Here is a 12,766-nt window from a genome sequence, read left to right on the forward strand (position 1 = left end):
TCTTGGGGGGTTCCCAATTCAGGATGGTCTCAATCTTGGGTTGAAGGGGCGCCACCTGGCCACTCCCAACTTGGTGTCCCAAGTACACCACGGAACCCTGCCCGATCTGACTTTTGCTTGCCTTGATCATGAGGCCTGCCTGGCGCAGTGCCGACAACACTTCCCATAGGTGTCGCAAGTGTTCTTCCCATGTGCCTCTGAACACTGCGATATCGTCCAGGTAGGCAGCACTGAACGCGTCCAGTCCAACCAACACCCGGTTGACCAACCTCTGGAAGGTGGCAGGGAAGTTCTTCATCCTGAACGGCATAACCAGGAACTGGAAATGCCCATCTGGGGTTGAGAACGCTGACCTCTCTTTGGCCCCGTCAGTTAAGGCGATCTGCCAGTACCCAGAAGTTAAGTCAAACGTGCTGAGATACCGAGCAGCCCCCAACCGATCGATGAGCTCATCAGCTCTGGGGATGGGGTGCGCGTCGGTCTTCGTGACCAAATTGAGTCCTCGATAGTCCACACAGAACCGGAGTTCGGGTGTGGCTCCCGGCGTTGCAGCCTTCGGGACCAAGACCACTGGGCTGGCCCAAGGACTGCTGGATGACTCAATCACCCCAAGAGCAAACATCTTCAAGACTTCCTCCTTGATGCAGGCTCTTACCCTGTCAGTCACGCTGTAAGCCTTGTGCTTCACCGGCAAACTGTCTCCCTTGTCCACATCATGGACGCACCAATCGGTGGCACCGGGAACCAGGGAGAACAGATCAGGAAACTGCCCCAGCAGCTGGCGGCAGTCACTTTGTTGTTCAGGGGTCAGGGAGGGTGAGAGGTTAACTCCATCCACTGACCCGTCTTTCTCCGAGGCCACCAAGAGGTCCGGAAGAGGTTCTGTCTCCTCTTCCATTCTGTCATCGGTTGCCATGAGCATGCCCACTTCGGACCTCTCCAAGTGGGGCTTAAGGCGGATAACATGTAGGACCCTCAAAGGGTTCCTGGGAGTTTGCAAGTTCACCAGGTAGGTGACAGGACTCTTGCGCTCAACAACCTCAAATGGACCTGTCCACTTATCCTGAAGTGCACAAGGCTCCACTGGGGCCAAGACCCACACCTTTTGTCCAGGTTGAAGCTCTACCAGAGTGGCATTCTGTTCGTAGCGCCGCTTCATCTCTTCCTGGCTGGCTTCCAGATTTGCCTCAGCAAGTTGTCTGAATCGCCTGGTCTGGTTTCGGAAGGCCAGCATGTAACTGTATACATTCTGGGGCGGTTTCCTGGGAGATTGCTCCCAGCCTTCCTTTACCAGACTCAGAGGTCCTCGGACCGGGTGACCGTACAAAAGCTCAAAGGGACTGAACCTGAGCGACTTCTGTGGCACCTCTCGGTACGCAAAGAATAGGCATGGTAAGAGGACGTCCCAGTTACGCCTCATTGGTCCTTCTAGGCCCATGATCATGCCTTTCAGGGTTCGGTTGAATCTCTCAACCAACCCGTTTCCTTGGGGGTGGTAAGGAGTGGTAAACTTGTAGGTTACACCACACTCTTGCCAAAGGGACTTCATAAATTTCGATATGAAATTGGTGCCCCGGTCAGACACCACCTCTAGAGGGAATCCCACTTGTGAGAAAATTCCCATCAGCGCTCGTCCCACCACGGGGGCCGTCACTGTCCTCAGAGGGATGGCTTCCGGGTACCGGGTGGCATGGTCCACCAAGACCAGGATGAACCTGTTGCCCATGGCTGTCTTGGGATCCAGAGGCCCCACAAGGTCAATTCCTCCCTCCACACTTACCACTTGCCTGGCAAGTTTGGCAAGTCCTACAGTGCGCATCTGAACTTCTGTGCATTTGGGGCCAATAGAAGTGGGTGACAAGCCTGTCATAGGTCTTGTCCATCCCAAATGTCCTGCTAACGGTACATTGTGAGCCATCCCCAGTAGGAAGGCTCTGAACTTCTGGGGTACCACCAGCACACGGGCTGACCCAGGTTCAGCAGCCTTAGGCTCTGAATACAGGAGATCATTCTCCCAGTAGATCAAGTGTTTTCCGGACTGAACACCATTAGCCTGGTCTGCAGCCTGCTGCCGCATACCTGCGAGAGAAGGGACAATGGGTCAGCTCAGGCAGGTCTCCCAGTTCGGCAATCTGTTCCCCGGCAGGCTCCAGGGCATCCCCCTCGAGGTCTGCTTCCTCCTGGGCCGTGGGAACAGGGGGGGCCGGCTGTCTGCGCCCCCTGCGCCTTCTCTCTAAGGCCGGTTCCTGGGCCTCTCCTTCAGGCTCCAGCACTTCTTCAACACCCCTACTGGCTGTCATGGACCTGGTAGTCACGCATGCCCAGTCGGGTAGGCCCACCATCCGCAGATGAGTCGTTTTCTCCACCTTTCTCCAAGGGGAGTTCTCCAAATTGTTCCCTAGCAGACAATCTACAGGCATGGAGGTCCTCACAACGACTTGCAGAGTACCAGAGACCCCCCCCCCCTCAAAGGGAACCTGAGCCATCGGACACTGGCTCTCAGAATTGTCAGCATTGACAACCCTACAGTAGGCGTGTGGTACCACCTGCTCCTGAGACACCAAGTGCTGCCGGATGGCAGTCACAGTGGCTCCTGTGTCTCGAAGAGCCTCCACCTTCTGCCCATATTTTTTAGTGTTACTGGGGAGGTAGTTTTCGGGGACCATCTCACTGTCTCCTAACAAGACTAGGGTCATCTGTACGGGATCCCCACCCTCTGGGATTGTCACTTCTCCCCCAAAATTAACGCTAGCTATTTGCCGGGGGGGAGCACCAGTGGGTGCAGGTTTTCCATATAAGCGACACTTAGGATCAGTGGCAATGTGACCCTGGTCGCCGAACCTATAACAGGCGATGGGCCCTCTTTGAACAGGTTTACCTGTTGGGGCCCAGTTTTGCCTCGGGGGCGGAGGAGGCTGAGAACCTTTCCCTTGGTTCCCTTGGGAATTACTTTGGGGGCCTTTTTGGAACCCTTTCTGTTTTCCCCTGTCCCCCCCACTCTTCTGCTGGGGACCCTGCCCACATTTGGCTGAGTCTCCCACTGGACCCTTGTGGACCCTGGTGCTGAGCCAGCGGTCCGCTTCCTCAGCAAGCTTCCTCGGGTTGGACAGCTTGCTATTGATCAGGTGATGGCGTAGCTCAGGAAAACAATTAGCGGACAAATGGTCCCATGCTACTAAATCAAGCAGCCCTTGAAAATCATCTACTTTGCTACCCTTCACCCAACCATCCAGCGCTCTGCAGAAAAAGGTCACATACTCCACATACGTACTCCCAGGAATCTTAGTACAATCCCTAAACCTCTTTCGGTACATCTCCGGGGTTAACCCAAACCTGGTCATGAAGGCATCTTTCATGTGGGGGTAGGAATTATATATTTCGGCAGGGAGATCTAGCAGGGTGTCCCGCCCCTCGGTCAGGAACCGTCCCCACAACCCCGCTCCCTAATCCTTCTCAGGGATCCGGTGGGAGGACATGGCTACCTCGTAGGCCTGAAACTACTGCCCTATGTCATCCCCCTTAAAGTACTCCTTCACCACATCTTTCGGTACTTAGACCCTTGACTCTACCTGCAATGGAGTTGTGCTGCCACTAGGAGCTGTGTCCAAACTTTTTTCTTTCAGCTCCAATTCTTTGAGACGTATCTCATTCTCTAGCTGGAGTCTCTTCTCCTCCATCGCCATCTGTCCGGTTAATCTTGCCATCTCAACTTCATGCGCTCTGGTCGCGGCCCTGTCCGCCAACTAATCTGGTGACAGGCCTCCGTGCACCTCGACAGGGCTATCTGGTGGATCCACCACCAGCTGATTCTCTGGATCTCTTGATTCTTTCCATCTCTCAGTGTCTTGATGGTTTGGGCTTTGTTTTTGCATCCGGTTTGGGCGACTCGGAATTTCTGGCAGAAATTTTTCAGCTGCTCCACTTTGTAATTTTCAAGCCCTTCCCAGTCGACGTCATCTAGTCCAGAGATGACAGAGGGTGCTCTCACGGGGAGTGAACCAGGCATGGTTTGATGATACAAGATCTCTCGGCAAGATAATAAATCTGTGGCTTTGTTATAGGTCTGCTCTCACTACGTGGTGATCAGTAATTTACTGTACATAAATCATAAATGCAAATTCGGAATCCTCACCGCTGCCTCCAATGTTAGACTCGGGGGTCTCTGGTTGGCAACTTGTGACAAACAGGGACCCTCTCCTCTAGTCAGGGTAAGAGAACTACTCCTTTAGAAATAACCCTTGCTCACCCTCTAGGTAGTGTGGCGCGAGCAGACAAGGCTAATCTTTAGGGCGATAGTTAGTTAAGCATTTATGATCACATACAGGAAACCCACTGACCCACCACAAACGGACACTAGTCGTAGGATTGTATCAAAAATAGGTAGACTTTATGTAAAAATATATGCAGAATTATCACAAGACCATATAACGTTTAGCGAATGAAGGCCACCAAATTAAAATAGGCAATTGTTCTTAAGTGTTCTTGGTCAGCAAGGTACGATGACAGGGAAAACAAACGTTGCGGACCCTGGATCCGATGCGAACTCTGGAGAGAGTTCCAATATACTTAGTGATGAGTGTCAGAGGCGTTTCAGGCGCGGCTACTGGTGAGGGCGGACCCTGGACGAGGCCAACGGTTCTCCAAAGGATCTATCCGGCTCGGAGCCCCCTTGAGGTGCAAGGCGGGTGAGCGGGACGGTGTGGAGGGTTGTGGCGATCCGGGATCTGAGGCAGCTCACGGGGCGGGGTGCCGTTCAGGCCTGCGGGGCGTACTACTTCTTAGCACACCAGTTCGTACCTGTGGATCTGTGTGGGGCGTCGCGTTCTCGGGCAGACGGGTGCAGCACCGGGCCTTCGGTACCACAGTACAGAAGACCTTCTTGAGGTGCGGCACGGCCTTGGTATGCAGGAGGGCAAAGCGAGACAGTTGGGTACGCTACGACGTACGGACCGTCCGAGGCTATCAGATGCGCTCCGTGCAGATTCCGGCGAGAGAAGATGAGAGGCGCACGGCGTGCTCCGTAGCAGGCAAGGTGATAGGAGAGCGGGCGGCCCGGCACTGAAGCGGAGAGCGACTCAAGCTTGAGCAGGGCTCTCTGCGGCGGGGCGACCAGGCTCCGAGCTGCCACGACCTTGGAGGGCGAAGGCACCCGAGTCACAACTCTGGCGAGGGAATAAGAACTAAAGGCCCAACAGCAAACAGGCACATGCAGAATAGAACCCAATGGACCTGGGGTTCCGTTCAGGGGGCAAGCTCGTGATCAAGCCCTTGGAGATAGTTTCAGGCACAAGTCTTCAAAGTCCTTTCTGGTCTTTTCCTCTCCTTCCTCAGCAAGGCACCACTGCAGGATTCCTTCTCCTCAGCTTCTCTTGGTCCTTCTAGTCGGGCAGAGGTTCGTCGTGGTCAAAACTGGATCTAACTTCTTAGGAGCAGGGCTCCTACCTTTATACTCGGTTTCTTTTGTCTTGGCAGGCCAGGGGGCCTGAGCCTGGTTCAACCCGGTTTTGGAGTACTCTGTTGACAGGCGATGCCGTCTTCTTTCAGGGTGCAGGGCAGGGACATCAGACACTCCGCAGGAGGTAGAGCCAGCATTGTGGTGGTGGAGCACAACCCTATTCAGAGTCAAGGACTACTCCGCCCACCCATCCTGGTGTAATCACTCTATTCACCACCTGGTCACCCCAACTGTCCCCGGGAATTCCCCAGCCCTGTCACTCACACAAACCCAGACAGCAGATACACATCCTGGCAGAGGCGGGCTGAAATAGTCAGGCGAGCAAATGCTAACTTTCTAAAAGTAGCAGTTGCAAACACAGGATATTAAAATAAACCTTGCTAAAGGAAATATTTTATTATTCTGAGTTCAGGCATACCAAACTCGACATGCCACCGTGTTCCGGGACTGTAGCGTGTAATAGTTCCAGAAGCTCACCTTGGCCTAAGGGAACAGGCAGCCCTTACAATAGTGAAGAACGAAAAAGGGCGGTAATTCACTACTAGGACATGCCACACACATCAGGGCTTGTCCTACCTTACGCTTACAATGCACCCTGCCCGTGGCCCTACCATAGGGGTGTAGGGGTGACTGATATGAAGGTTAGGGAAGGTTTCGGGACTGGCAAGTGTGAGCACTTGCACAGTCAGCGTGACAGTACCAGACTGTACGCAGGGTCTGCAATGGTGGACCCGAGGCATCTTTTACGAGGCCGCTTCAGTGGGTGGCGAAACCAGCGCTGCAGGCCCACTCGCGGCATTTGTATCTACAAGCCCCGGCACTCCTGGTGCACGTTACTGGGGTCTGACAGTAAATCAAATAAGCCAATCATGGAAATCAATTACGGATATACTTTACATAGGGAGCATTTGAACTGCGGCACGGATTGGCCGTGGCGCAGTGCCCTGAGCATCGAACACCAGCAAAAACATCTGAGGCACATCAGCGAAAAAGTGGAAGGGAGACTCACGCCAAGGTGCCAGGTCTAACACTTTACATTTTACTTGCTTTCCTGGTTGATCCTGGCTTTCTCCAGCTTCCCTGAAAAGGAGAAGCGCCACAGACCTTGCTGGTCTGCAACAGAGCCAATCTCGACATCCTGCGTGGGTTGCGGTTGCCAAGGCTTGTTGGGTTCAATCCGGATACCGACACCGCAGTCATCTAAATCCATCGTGGGAAAGCTCGAATCCAGCGCCTGGTCATCGTCGATGCCTCCTGGACATCGTGGCTGAAGAGACAAGTTCGACTACTCCACCTGAAATCACCCAACATCGCCTAGTACCTCCCTGATTCCCTGAGGCAGGGTATGCTCAGACGTGAGTCCCTTGCTCACTTTGCCACTGGATTCAAGCAAGCCGGGCTGAAGACGGCTGGAATGCCAGAAACCGGTCCTCGGAAGCTTGATTCCGGTCCAGGGAAGACATGGCTTGGCCGTTCGGGCTGGACTGTTCCCATGAGGCACAGGGTCAGACTGATTTGCATATAGCCATGTCTGAACTGGGGTGGCAGAGTGGGCTAAAGAACGGTGATGGATTAAACCCAGATCTTTTGACTGGGTGTGAGTGTTTGATTGATTCAGATGCTCCGTCCATCACCACCCCCTTTTTTACCACTAGAACTAGTGGACATCATATGCCAGGCTAACTTCTCACAGCTTCACCTTTATAAAGTTTTACTTTAAGCCAATGAAAAAACATGTCTGCAAATGAGAATGTAAAGCTTTTGAGTCCTCCTCTCCAGATCCTGGCATAGAATATAAAACATACTAACTTTTGCGTATGAAATTTTCAAAGGCAGAGAGTATTATCAGGAATTGTTAAGTTGTCCTATAAGTAATATGTTTGCATGTTCTTACCCTCATATTGAAAGCTTGAGGTTGTTCTTGATATGCTAAATATCCTCCCTGGTTAATTGAAGTATAGTGGTGTGTGAAGTATGATTCAAGACTACACATCTTTGGACTTTGACGAGCTGACATTTAATAGCGTCACCTGCGGATGTCCGAGCAGTGCTTTGGGCTCCAACACTCATTGTTTTCCAAATTAACCACTGTTGAAAACAAACACATGTACAAAGTTCACTTTCTGATGCCAAGAGACTGTATTTGTAGCGTTGAGGTTGATATAATTTTAGTAGGGTGAAAATATAGATATAAAATATGATTTTCCTATCTTTCAGCTTGTCTCTTGTCATAAAGTGATTATTTTAACTACCTATTATTTTTCAGCCAACAGTACATAGCATGCTGGAATTTGAATGTTTACTCTTATAAGTATAGGCACACAAGTTCCTCCATGATTAAATGTTAAGCGTATTGGACTGTTAAGTATATCACAGCTACATATTTATTGAGTTGGTTTTTATGTAGTGCATTTCTCCATTTACTTTAAGAATGCTGATGGTTTGACAAAAATTACCTTTTGATTTAGGGTATGAGGAAAGTTATAGTCCAATCAGATGAGGTGGGAACTCGTTCCAATATTAAACTTTTCCTGATTCCTGCCCAGTCTGTGTGAATTTCAAATGAAGACAAGTCTACACAACTCAAGTTTCCTTTCCCGCTTATGGTACATTCCCTCTAAGTTTGAGGTTTGCACTTTATATGGTCAGGGGCCACATACTACCAGAGTCCTCCCTACATTTTTCAAACTTTTGATGAGTTGACGGTTAATGAAGAGTGTGGTCTCCTAGTAAAGGTTCGTAGATGGTTGGTCGTTTTTGCAATCCTTTGCTGCAGTTTGGGCTTGTATTAAAGTGCGTTTGGAGAACTGTGCAAAGGACCTTGAACTTAATCCTTGCCTACACTAGTTGGACTTTAAGGACGGTTTGTTTTGAGGCACTTGCATTCATGTTTAAAACACTTTCTGCTTGACTAGTTCTGAAGCCTTTATAGTTTTGCAATAAGTTTCTTGGGGTGTAAGTGCATTGGGATAGTCCTTACATGCTATGGAAAGTGCTCTCATCAGTTCACCCGATGGTTCTTGTGGAATAGTTGCACGATTTATAGGACCAAAGGTACAAAGGTCCATGGAGTGGTCCGTGGCCCAGGCCAGTCAAAAAGTAATGAATCATAGTGGTGCTGCCCAAACTGGGCAAGGACACCGCTAAATGCAGCTCCTATCAGCCGATATTGTTGCTTAATGTTGATCTAAAGTTATTTACAGGCATCTTGGCGGCCCGTTTGGGACACCTTATGCCTGGTATAATTGATCCAGATCAAGCCGGATTTATCCATTCCCGACAAAGCAATGACACAACTAAACGTATACTCCACCTCATTGATAAAGCACACTGCACTAATATGGATGCTCTCCTCCTCTCGGTGGACACCGAAAACGCGTTTGACCGGATGGACTGGTGCTTCCTGGACAAAACCTTGCTTCATTTCGGTCTGAGGGAATGGTTTAGAGCGTGGGTCCTGAGCTGCTATACTAAACCTATGGCCACTATTAGAGTAAATGGGGTTACCTCCACACCTTTTGAGATACAGCGGGGGACCCGGCAGTGATATCTGTTGTCCCCCTCCTTTTTGCTTTATATGCTGAACCGTTGGCCCAAAGAATTAGAGACAATCCGGACATAGAGGGTATCCCATTTGGGGGAGAATGGCATACTATCAGCCTCTGTGCCGATGATATTATCGCCTCCTTGGAGTCTCCAGCACACTCAGTCCCTGCTTTTCTGAGGGAATCGGAAGTTTTCGGTCACATCTTGGGCGTCTAAATTAATGTGGGGAAGTTGTCGATCCTAACATTCCAGGCATATGCGGGAATACCAACATATCCCTCCATCCCCTACTTGGGCACTGAACTGGCAGCATTCGTGACCCAGACACTTCATCTTAATTACTCCAAACTTCTTAGGCAATTTACCAAAGACCTAAATGACTGGAAACGCTACTTGTTCTCACTGCTGGGGAGAGTCGCAGCAGTTAAGGTGTCCCTTCTTCCTAGGGCACTATATCTCTTCCAGATTATTCCAATCTGGCCACCTGCAGGAGTCCTACAAGCGCTACAACGGACACCAATCAATATATATGGGGAGGGAAGAGACCCCGGGTACGCAAAGACTTAAGCTACCTAAGGCAGAGCAAGGGGGGATTGGGCACCCCTAACCTCCTAGAATACTTCCGTGCAGGGCAAACGCGCTACTTAGTGTAGTGGCAGTGACCTGAATCGGAGAAAAGATGGTTATTTCAAGACAGGGCACTAGCCAAATTAGAACTACGGAAGGTCCCCTTTCTCAAGCAACCAGATATACCTCCTAACTTATGGGGCTCTCCCATTACACAAACTGTATTGAGGTCCTGGGACGAGGTGGCGGAGCGAAGGGGCTTGACAACATTCCCTCCCCATGACACCCTTATTCGACAACAAGGGATTTCCTCCAGGCGCGGACGCACGGGCATTCTCACTCTGGAGGAAGTCCGCATGTACATTGGCTGGCCACTTTTTCAATCTGGAGGGCGTACTCCCCTTCCACGATCTGCGAGCGGAGTATGGGCTCCCCAAGACAGAGCGCTTTTGTTACATCCAACTCCGACATTGGCTTCTTCACGCTGAGGTCCATCCCAAAGTGGCGAGGAAGCTGACTAGGTTTGAGAAATGGCGATACACCAAAGAAACCGATAAGAAAATGATCTCGGAACGTAATGATATGCTTGTTATGTTATGTTATGTTAATTGTTTATTTATTCAGTGCACGTACGCCCATGGGCTTCATGGCGCTATTGAACAGTGGGTTTGAAGACATAACACAGCAAGGCATTTTCGGCAGTCATCTATTTAGAGTATGCCTGTTTAAAAAGCCAGGTCTTGAAAGCATGTCTAAAAGAAAGAAGGTTTTCAGTTTGTCGCAAGGATTGTGGCAAGGAGTTCCAAAGGGAGGCTGCAAGGTAGTGAAAGCTGCTGCCTCCCTGACGTTTTTTCTTATACTGGGGTACCAAAAGTAAATCTTTATGGGCTGAACGAAGGCTGCGGGAAGGGATATATTTACATATCAGCTGCCTTATAAATTTCGGACCCTTATTTTGCAAAGCTTTAAAAATAATACATCCGGCCTTGAATGCGGCTCTCTGCGCCACAGGCAGCCAGTGTAGTTCTTCTAAGCCTGGCCTGATGGACTGCCACTTAGGTTGCTTATAAATAAGCCTGGCTGCCTGATTCTGCAGATACTGCAGTCTTTTAAGCTGACCAACTGGAAGACCCAGATAAAGACTGTTCGAAAAATCAAGGCGGGATAAGACCAAGGCGATGACTGCCTGAATCAGAGCCGAGTGGGTTAAAAGATGGGCGATTTTCCTTATCTTTCTCAACTGGAAGAATCCAGAAGAGACTACCGTTCCTATCTGCTTCGACCCAAGGCCCCCACAGAATCCACTGCGGAGAAGGAACTGGGGAGGGAACTGACGAGCAAAGAGTGGTCAGACATTTACTACCGAGCAAACCACACTGCCGCAATAAGGCTAGCAGGGAGGCTGCGGTTAAAGTAGCCATGTATTGGCATCTTACCCCGGCTCGCTTGCACAGAGGAAACCATGAGCGGAGCCCACTCTGCTAGCGAGGCTGTGGTGAAGAGGGCACTCTGGTGCACCTACTATGGGACTGCCCTGCAATACAAGAGTACTGGAATTCTATACTCAATGTCATTGACCGCCAATTCGACACAGCAAAACCGCGCTTCCCGGTGTATACTGTGCTGGGCTTGCCCAACCTCCTGACATACCCACTACGATTGCGACAAGGACAGATGGGAGCTGCCACCCAGAACATCCCATCACACTGGGGTTCCTCCATGAAACTGACACGCTTGGAGTGGCTTCACAGATGGTGGTATACTATAGGCATAGAACGCATACACGCTTCCCTATCTAACACTCTGGCCAGCTTCACGGATTCTTGGCAGCCATTGCTCTCCTTGCTAGCTCAAGACATGAACGAGATCACATGCCCTAAATATCTCAGACTTCTCCGACTTACCAGCTCGGACGTCCCGACAGGACGCTCACTGACACACTTTCCCTATGTTATACCTCACCAAGACATCAGCGGCACACCAGCTCGGGGTAGGGGAGGAGGGAGTTCTTCTGGGGGAGGGGGGATCAGGGTACTGTTAATTTTGTTTTGTAAAAGGCATTGCACTATTCCATGTAACCAATGGTTCCATTCGAAACTGCTGATCTGACGGCATGCGAGTGCCCTTAAGGGCCATGACTGCAGAGTGACTTTCACTTGATGGACTGGGTCTTGCATATGGCCATGGGTGCAACGCTGTACTTATGCTTCTCTTGATTATTGAATGTACAATTTTGCTGAAATGCCAATAAAACACAGTTAAACAAAAAAAAGTAATGAATCTAGCGTCCTGCACTTGGGTTTGAGCTGTGGAAACCATTCAATCTCTGTGAAACACTGCCATTAACCACTTGGCTTTAGTGCCGCAACAGAACTGCATCAGAAGGGGTGCCATACACAGGGTGAGCCTTCAAATGCTTTTATTTTATTTTCATAGCCAGGTTTAAAGGACCAAAAAGATTCTAAATGTCCCTCAAAGCAACATATGTTTTTGGGTTTAAAGCAAAACAAAAAACTTTGTTTCGGCAAAATAAAAAATAAATGCTGACTTGACCACCATTATATGTGATGTGCAGGCCCTTACAGGGCCCTAGCTACCCCAGCAGAATTGCAGTCAGCCTGCTCAGGGCTAAATTTGGTATTCAGTACTTGGAAAGCATTTCTGGACCTGTTCTCCAAGAATTACTCGTGGTTAGCTCTCTAATTCTAGTTCAAGTTAACGCACAGTGAATCACCTTGAATTTACTTAGCGACCTGATTATGCCACTGTTTCTACATAACTGTCATACCTCCATGCCAACTGGTGATTGCCTTAAGTGGTAGGCCACTTTTTTTCATCTCCTGCTAATATTTATAATTTTTACATCAAATTGTTGTTATCTCTCATATGCACCTTCACATTTTTCTTTGGTCCTTTTGTGATATTTAGGCTTTATTATAGCCATCTATACTCAAATCATGGTGCCACATATAATGCACATTTATGCAAACATAACTGTTCAGTGCGCTGGATCCCATTAGGTACTAGCCCGTGCTATTTTGAAGCTGAAATATATAAAATAGTATTATAGATTGTTCAAGTCAATATTAAATTCATTGTGGAGTGTGCTTAACGTTTATTTTAGTATGAGTTTCTCAGGTGAACTAGGTTCAAAGCACTAATGAGAAATGTGAAAAGCTAGTTATTGTAGCCTAGCAA

The sequence above is a fragment of the Lissotriton vulgaris genome, chromosome 7 (genome assembly GCF_964263255.1).
Source record: "Lissotriton vulgaris chromosome 7, aLisVul1.2, whole genome shotgun sequence".
Classification (NCBI taxonomy): Eukaryota; Metazoa; Chordata; class Amphibia; order Caudata; family Salamandridae; genus Lissotriton; species Lissotriton vulgaris.